Source organism: Dioscorea cayenensis, chromosome 4 (genome assembly GCF_009730915.1).
Source record: "Dioscorea cayenensis subsp. rotundata cultivar TDr96_F1 chromosome 4, TDr96_F1_v2_PseudoChromosome.rev07_lg8_w22 25.fasta, whole genome shotgun sequence".
NCBI lineage: Eukaryota > Viridiplantae > Streptophyta > Magnoliopsida > Dioscoreales > Dioscoreaceae > Dioscorea > Dioscorea cayenensis.
This window is the reverse complement of record NC_052474.1, coordinates 14922352-14930550: the sequence shown is the minus strand read 5'-3', so window position 1 is coordinate 14930550 and position 8199 is coordinate 14922352. Positions and strand designations below refer to the sequence as shown.

The following is an 8199-nucleotide window of genomic DNA, read 5'->3' as shown; positions in this document are numbered from 1 at the left end:
TAGAGATCGGGTAATCAGAGGGAGCATGTCCTCCACCACAACTAGCACAATTAGTCATGACCGCCACTCTATTTGAAGTTAAATGATCTAACTTCTTACTCAGATTCTCTACTTGGGCCTCCAATGAAGTTACCGCGTCAATTTCATGGAGACTGGCCACCTTTTTCTTCTCCCTAGCATTCCATTGGTAGCTATTTAACCCCATTTCTTCAATCAACTGACGGGCCTCATCGGGGGTCTTGCTAAGTAAGGTACCTCCTGATGTCGCATCCAAGAGTTGCCATGTACTCGGGTTCAAACCATTGTAAAAGGTTTGAACAATCATCCACTCCAGGAATCCGTGTTGCGGGCACTTTCTCAGGAGCTCCTTGAACCTTTCCTACGTCTCGAATAGAGACTCCAGTTCCAACTGAACAAAGGACGAGATCTCATTCCTAAGCTTTGCTGATTTTCAGGGAGGGAAGTAACGGGCAAGAAAAGCTTCTCCCATCTCCTCCCAAGTAGTAATCGATCCTCTAGGTAATGAGTGTAGCCACTGCTTCGCTCTCCCCTTTAGGGAAAATGGGAAGGCTCTCAATTTGATGGCATCATCTATAACCCCATTTATCTTCAGCATGTCGCACACCTCAAGAAAGCTCTCTATATGACTATTTGGATCCTCATCGGCCAAACAGTTGAATTGTGTGGACTGCTGCAACATATGGATGAATGCCGGCTTCAGCTCGAAATCTGAGCTATAATCGGGGAACGCACAATACTCGACTGTGTCCCCAATACTGAAGGTCTGGCATAATCGAATAGTGTTCGCTGTTGCTCATTCTGTATTGCCATGTTTTTAGATTCTTCTACTTCCAAGTCAGCTGAATTAGACTGTTCTTGTACAGGTTCTTTCCCTTTTCTTCTAAGTGTGTGTTCAAGCTCAGGATCTTCTTCAATCAATATTGAGGGATTCCCTCGGGTCATAACCTGGAGCTGCACCAAAAGAAAGAAAACAAAAATCAGAACGATGATAGAATAAGAAGATATGAAACAGAATGTATGGTGAAATAGCTAAGAAAACAAAGTGCAAAGTATCTTTAAACGCCTAGCTCCCAGGCCACGGTGCCAAAAACTTGACAAGGTCCCCTTGCGTATATCCCGCAAGTGCACGGGTTTGTCGAAGTAATAATCCCGGCTGAGCGGGTATCAAATCCACTGGGAGTAGGGAATAAAAATACTTAATTCCATTCTTAGCTATGTAAAAGATCAATGATAATGAGTGTGACAATGATTCAATTCTCAACAGTAAAAGCAACAAGTAAGAGAGCAAAAGTAAAGAAGGGGGTAAGACAATCGATAAAGATGGGGTACCCGGATAATGCTCCGCCTAGGATAAGTGTTTCAAGTGCAAGAACCCTCTATTAAGCTTCCTAATCAATGCAATGGTGAGTCATGGAAATCCTTAATTGCATAGTCCAAAATCTAAGGTCAACTATGCCTAACTCTATACATGTCCCGGAAGAGAAATCAAACAATCTCAACACCTCGCACTCGCATAGAGTTGCAATGAGCTCTAGGGATTCCAAGTGATAAATCTCTTCCTAATTATAGACCTAACCCTTTGGTCCAGGTGGAAGGTCCCTAACCATAATTGAGCCCTAGATACTAAGATCACCTCAACGCTTCACTCCGTTGCACGCGCAACTAAGCCACAGGGGAAGTTCATCCCTTAGACCATTCACTCTACTATTACTGCAAAGAACTCGAGGAACGGAGGTAGAATCTATCACGTCGGATGGTAAAGGGGACGCTCCTGTATCTCTCGACTCACCCTTTCAACCCTCTCCAACCAAGCTTTGTCTAACGCTCGTGGTGTGTCACTCACTCACAAGGTTACCAACAAGAACTCTCAACCCTAGTGTCACTCTAGGGGAAATGTTCATATAATCAAGCATTCAAGGTTGGAAGTCACAATAAACATCAATTTATAGAAAGCATAATAAAGAGGTTCAAAGAAACAAATACATCCTAGGGTTCACAATACCCGAGTACCCACTAGGGGTTTAGCTCTCCGTGGAGCTAAGTACAATCAAAGAAATAGAATATAAAAGCAACGAATCCATAAAAGAACCCCCTCGATAGTCATATCGATGGTCTTGTGGAAAGTCCTCTACTCGTCGTCCAAGGATTCCCTTATCCGGTATAGGATACGCCTCGACGAAAGCTCCCCTACCAACCTTCTTCCTAAGGAATGACGATGTCAGAGCCATGGAAACTAATAAAAACCTTGGCCAATACCCCTCGAAACCCTAGCCGAAGCCCTTTCTCAAGTTGGGGAAAAGATGGAGAAAAGAATACTAAAATCGGGGCTGATTCGGCTTTAAATAGGGCTGGAATCGGGCGGCTACACAGGCGTGGATGCTTCACTCGCCCATGATGAATTTCCACATGGGCGTGGATAATTTCCACATGCCCGTGTGGATCCTCTAAACTCCTGTTTTCTCGGCCAACTGTGAACAGTGTTGCTACAGTATTTTCTACCATGTTACTACAGTGCTCTGCTATAGTATTCGGCCTGAATTGCTTCCCGAATCCATACTTTCATCGAAGTAACGTAAACGGGCACGTTGGTAAAGCTCTTATTCTATCTGCATAAGTCGGAATGCTCAAGTGTGACTGTCTTTGTGCCCTCCAAATGGATGTGCCAACTCGAATACGAGGAGGTTGGCACACACTCTAGCATCGCACATTGACCTATGTCTTCGCGTTTGAACCTTAGCAATATTTCCTCCAAAATCGGTGCATTGTAATCCAAATTGGCTTCTTTCCTTCATACTTGGCCTCACAACCCTACCTGCACGAAAGTAACATAAAAACACACATATTAGTGTAAAAACCTGAGAAAAGTAATGCTCAACATAAGGAATGAACGCTTCGCTCACATCGCACAAGCACTTATCAAACTCTCCCACACTTAAGCTTTTGCTTGTCCTCCAGCAAAAATTAAAACGTTATGTGCATGAATGAAGAAAATATTGGAAGTGCTTGGCCTTAGGTTTACCAAAGTATACAAAGAGAGCTTTCTACAAGTGAGGGAAATTTCAACACTAAATATGAAAAATCGAAACTCTAGTTAAAAACTTGAATAAAAAAGGACAACAAACCCGAAATCATGAAAGTGTGTGGACTGACTCAAGTCAACCGAAGGTATACTCCTCAAAGCTCTAAGTTTGAGGGACTTATTTATCTACACAAGTGACAACAATTTCAAAGATGGTAGTAGCTTCACACATCCTCTAAGGTAGCCCTTTCCCAAGCGGCCGCTAAGGTGGCTTTCACATTTTCGACGTGGTAGCTCTTTCTACCGGAGTGGTAGCTTTCACTCATCCTATGAGATAGCTCTTTCTCTCATTAGGGCATAGCTAGTATTCGACTTATGAGAGTAGCTTCATACTTCATAGGTGGTAGCTCTTTCCACCCAACAAGCACAAATAACCTGGAGCTACAAACAAAAAGAAAGAAAAAGAAATCAGAACGATGATAGAATAAGGATATATGAAATATAATATACGGTGAAATAGCTAAGAAAACAAAATGCAAAGTATCTCTAAATGCCTACACCCCGGCAACGGCGCCAAAAACTTGACAAGGTCCCCTTGCATATATCCCGCAAGTGCACGGGTTTGTCAAAGTAATAATCTCGGATGAACTGGTATCGTATCGACAAGGAGTAGGGAATAGAAAAACTTAATTCGCTTCATAGCTATGTGAAAGATGAATAGTGATATGTGTGACAATGATTCAATTCCCAAAAGTAAAAACAACAAGTAAGAGAGCACAAGTAAAGAAGAAGGTAAGGCAATCGATAAAGATGTCGTACCCGGATATTGTTCTGCCTAGGACAATCATTTCAAGTGATAGAACCCTGTATTATACTTCCTAATCAATGCAAGTGAGTTGTGGAAATCCTTAATTACATAGTCCTAAATCTAAGGTCAACTATGCCTTACTCTATACATGTCCCAGAGGAGAGATTGAATAACCTCTCAACCTCGCATTCGTATAGAATTGCAATAAGTTCTAGGGATTCCAAGTGATAAATCTCTTCCTAATTGTAGACCTAACCCTTTGGTCAAGGTGGAAGGTCCCTAACCACAATTAAGCCCTAAATACTAAGATCACTTCTGCGCTTCACTCCGTTGCACCCACAACTAAGCCCCAGCGGAAGGTCATCCCTTAGACCATTCACTCTATTGTGGCCGCGAAGAAGTGGAAGAACTGAGGTAGAATCTAACACATCGGAGGGGAAAGGGGACGCTCCTGTACCTCTTGACTCACCCTCTCAACCCTCTTCAACCTAGCTTTGTCTAACACTCATGGTGTGTGACTCACTCACAAGGTTACCAACAAGAACTTTCAACCCTAGTGTCACTCTAGGGGAGTATTCACACAATCAAGCATTCAAGGTTGGAACTCACAATAAACATCAATTAAATGAAAGCATAATAAAGAGATTCAAAGAAATGAATACATCCTAGGGTTCACAAATACCCAAGTACCCACTAGGGGTTTAGCTCTCCACGGAGCTAAGTATAATCAAAGACATAGAATGTAAAAGCAATGAATCCATAGAAAACCCCTCGATAGTCATGTCGATGTTCTTATGGAAAGTCCTCTACTCGTCGTCCAAAGATCCCTTTGTCCGGTATAGGATACGCCTCGACGGAAGCTCCACTACCAACCTTCTTGAAAAGAGATGATGATGTCGAAGCCGTAGAACCTCTCCAAAACCCTTGCCAATACCTCTCAAAACCTTAGCCAAAACCCTCTCTCAAGTTGGGGAAAAGATGGAGAAAAGAATAATGAAATTGGGGCTGAATCGGCTTTAAATAGGGCTGGAATCGGGGATCCACACGCCCCTGTGGATTTTTCACACGGGCGTGTGGAATTTCCACATGCCCATGTGGATTCTCTGTTCTGTAGTTTTCTCGGCCGGATATGAACAGTTTTCTCTGCTACAGTATCCGTCCTGAAATACTTCCCGAATCCATACTTTCATCGAGGTAACGCAAATGGGCACACGTTCACGTTGTGGATCGCTTTGCATCTTTAATGATGGAAAAGTTGGTGGAGATCTTGTTCTATATGCACAAATCGGAATGCTTGAGTATGACTGCCCTTGTGCCCCTCTAAATGGTTGTGATAACTCAAATACGAGGAGGTTGGCACACACTCTAGCATCTCATACCCGACCTATGTCTTCGCGTTTGAACTTTAGCAAGATTTCCTCCAAAATCTGTGCATTATGATCCACATTGGCTTCTTTCCTTCATAATCGCCCTCAAAACCCTACCTGCATAAAAGTAACCTAAAAACATAAGGAAAGAATGCTTCGCATTCATATTGCACAAGCATTTATCCGTGTGTGTGCCCCTGTGGGTTTCTCCTGTGGAGTCGCACGGGCGTGGGTAATTTACACGTCAGTGTGAATGTGCAGAAATGCAAAGACACAATTTCCCTTTAAAAATCCATTCAGTCTTCTTCATTCTCACACCTCTACTTAATCAAAGAACACTCTCCTTTACTCTCCCGACTTCACACTGTTGATTTAGAGAGATTTACTTGTGTTTTCCGGCCTAATCTAAAGTTTTGAACTTCTTCCTGTTGGTAACCCTTAATTCTCTCTTTTCTTCATCATATTTGATTTTTCCAACTTAGAATGATGAATATTGCTTCGTTTCTACAATTACATGGTTATTGCATGATTAGAAAGAGTTTAGAAACAATTATAAGTTGTATTTGTGGAGTTTTAGCGTGTTGTCGTGCGGTTTTCATGTCCCTTGGATCCACACATGAGTGTGGATTTCTGCAGAACTACTTTTTGAGCTTGTTTGATCAATTTTCTTTCAAAATTTTACAGTTATGGCACCTTGGTCAAAGAAGCAAGCTGATAAATGGCCGCATGAGTCATCCCCCGAGCTATAAAATATGAGATTTGTTAATCCTGAACATCAAGTGCATTTTGAGCGGTTGTCAAGGTTGAGATTTGGACAATCTTGCTTCCTAAACACTAGTATACTGTGGGACTTATAGCAGGGAGATGAGTTAGCGGATGAGGTTGAGGATCTCATTTTAGTGGGTGGCTAGAGGCAGTTACTATCGATTAGGGAGCAAGCCATTCGTGCACTTACTTTGGGGGTTTTGTCATCATTTGAGTTTGAAGCATTTATGCATCACCATAGCATGAGCATCTCTCAGTTTTTGATTCTACTTGGTTTGTACGATGAGGCATTCATAGACACTGAGGAGTATGGTCAGTTACCAACAAATTATCCTGGCACCTTGACCCAGTAGATAGCGTATGGGGTGTTATGCGGTCAAGGCCAATACGAGCCAAGGGTTTCCAAGGCCACTTGCCTTTCTTGACTTGCATATCTATACTTGCATGCTATTATGAGCAGGTCGGTGAATGGCCGTGGTGACAGTACCAGTGTCCTGAGCCAGCAGGAGTTGCTATATCTCTACTCGATGGTTCAGGCATGCCTATCCACCTTGGACACATCCTGGCAGTGTATATACGATATCAAGGGCAGTATGTCAGATTAGGAGTGATTCCCATACTGACAAGACCATCTACACGCATACACAAGGGGATTTAGTGAAGCTTAATAAAAACAGAAACAACTCGAGTATATAAAAGATAGAGTAATGAATGCAACTCAAGACAATAAAATGAAAATAAAAGACATACTCAAAAGGAAAATCCTTTCTGAGTAGTGCAAGTCTAAAAACAATACAAAATAACATAACAAGAAAAAAAATAAAGAACGACGCATCTAGTGTCGGTGTCACGCTCTTTCTCTTTTGCTGCTGGATAATCAAAAGGTGCCAGTGGATCTGGTGATGGTGAGGCTGGTGGGGCCGTAGGGGTCCGAGGTCTCAGAACAAATGATGAGGCAATGTCTTGCTCAAGAATCTGCTACAATGTATCAAAATGTGCCATAAACTCTGTGTACTACGCGGCCTGTGCAGCCCGGACATCAGCGATCTTTGTCCGTAGCACCCCCACTGCACTCTTGAGCCTCTCAAAATGATCATAGGCTCGAGACGGTGAAAACATGCGTACTGGGGATGGCTCCTCTGGCACAAGAGGTGCCTCGGTCTTCATCGGTGTCGGCTGGGGCTCAGGGGCAGGCTGAGAAGCCTCAAGGGGTCAAGGTGGCAGGATAATCTGTCATTAGTTGAGCGTACTTGATCGCTTCCCCGCAAGTGTACGGGATCGCCAAGTAATACCTCATGCAAAGACACGAGGATCGTATTCCACGGGGCTAAGGATCTCCTATTACTCCTTCTCGAGCTATTATCTAGCCTAAGATCTTAAGTGATGGATTTACTCTACTAAATACAAATAAAACTAAACACAAGATTTGCTAGCAAATTAGAGAGAACAAGCAATAAGCAAGCAAGAGAATCAATGAAGTGCAAAGGCCTATGGATGTGGATCCCCTTGAGGGGTTATCATGCAACATGGATGATGATTTAAAGATGCAAGGGTAAATTGGACCATGAGATTCCAAGATTAGAACAACCCCAATTTCTCGGTGATTGAACTCTAATCCCATACGAACATAGATAGGAATTTCTTCCAAATCTACATTCCTACGATAGCATTTAGTACAAGGAAATCTCGCTTAGGAATAAACCTACTCTTCTTCAGATTAAACCTACATGGAGGGCTACCAAACACCCGATTTCTCGGCGTGATGATACAAGTATCCCCTTCTAATCCATTCATGACCTAATACATGCGAGCAAGTCACATCTACATGCATCATTCATAAAAGATCTTCGGATTTCTCCTTGGTGTAACACTTAGCATGAAAACAATGGATTAGATCTCAAACATACCCAAGCACAGAATTAACAAGTAATCATCCAAAATACATGATAAAACCCCCCAAGGTTCACCAACACCCGGTGGCCTTGGTGGTCTAGTGTGTCATCATCTCATAACAAAGCATACAATCAAGCAAAACATGAAACAAAGACATAGTATGACACTCCCTAGATGAAATGGTGAAGGATGAGGCGAGAATATGCCAAATGACGCTTCCCCCGCCAAAGGAATGCCGAATGACGCTTCCTCTAGCCCTGCAGTTCTCCTTCCTTCAAGTCGTGATCGATCTCCCCTTTGAATGATGTTGCCTTCTTGCCTTGAGA

The 8199-nt window shown here is 42.8% G+C and overlaps 1 non-coding gene across 1 annotated transcript; it reads left to right on the top strand.

The window, feature by feature from the left end:
- Positions 1-335: 335 nt before the first annotated feature.
- On the top strand, positions 336-442 carry LOC120259660. The gene has a single exon (XR_005536217.1). It is a non-coding gene; the product is annotated as a small nucleolar RNA R71 (small nucleolar RNA).
- The last annotated feature ends 7757 nt before the right edge of the window (positions 443-8199 follow it).